Source organism: Echinops telfairi, unplaced genomic scaffold (assembly GCF_000313985.2).
Source record: "Echinops telfairi isolate 266 unplaced genomic scaffold, ASM31398v2 ScPeMD7_7468;HRSCAF=8506_0, whole genome shotgun sequence".
Taxonomy (NCBI): domain Eukaryota; kingdom Metazoa; phylum Chordata; class Mammalia; order Afrosoricida; family Tenrecidae; genus Echinops; species Echinops telfairi.
The window spans coordinates 77,805,028-77,806,041 of NW_022111369.1; the positions used below are offsets into that span (position 1 = coordinate 77,805,028).

Consider the following 1,014-nt stretch of genomic DNA (forward strand, 5'->3'; position numbering starts at 1 on the left):
AAAAACAGAATTTTTTTCTTTAAATCTATGTATTTAATTTTTTTTTTTTTTTTTACAAAACAACTTTATCACCTTCAATGCACTCTCCACTACACTTAATCCATTTGTCAAATCTGCAATTCCATTCTGGGAAACAGTTTTCAAATTCATCTGTTTGGATGGCTGACAGCACCTTCCTTGTTTGTTTTTTTCTTCACCTCTTCTATGTCCTCCAATCGCTATCTTTTCATATCTCTCTTTGTGAAAACAAAAACGAAGTCACATGTAAGGAGGTCAGAAAATAAGGTGCATGGGGCAAAAGAGGTGGGCTGGTTGTTGTTTTTTGCCCAAAACTGATACAGAGATGGCTGCGTGAGCAGCTGCATTGTTGTGGTGGCAAAACCAGTCCCCTGTCTGCCACAAATCAAGACTTTTTTGTTGCACTATGTTACACAATCTTTTCAGAACCTCTAAATAGAAAGTTTGATTAAAAGTCTGACCTGGTGGAATGATTCCAAATTCACTACGAGTTGACATTTTCATCTGGGAAGTTGACAGACATCCAGAACCAGGTTTTTCATCAATCAACATTTCACCTTTTTTGAAACAAGAAAACCACTTTTACAATTTAGTTGTCCCCGAAGCACTGTCCATGTAAGCTGTGTTCAATATCACAATTTCTGTGGTTATTTTTCCTGAGCAGGACACAAAATTTCACACCTGCATGCTATTCTCTTAAATTGGCTTTCAGAAAAAAAACTGAGGCTTGAGAGAAACTGCTTTTACTAAAAATTTCACTGTGACCAGAGAGATCCTTCCCAGGTGATGCCACTGGGTGCACTAAATCAGAATGCATTGCTCAATGCTCATCTTTTGGGGAAAATGCACATTATGAAAGTTCCACTCTATACTTACCTGGCAGGGGCAATACTATGATCACGAAGGTGGTTTTCCCAGGGCGAGGCTTATACATTGCACTCTGGATGTGCTGACCCCTGCGACTTCCCCAAATATGGGAACTTAACTGCATAATTT

The 1,014-nt window shown here is 38.8% G+C and overlaps 1 pseudogene; it reads left to right on the forward strand.

Annotated features, from left to right (window-relative positions):
- Positions 1–886: 886 nt before the first annotated feature.
- On the forward strand, positions 887–1,014 carry LOC115873448 (annotated as a pseudogene).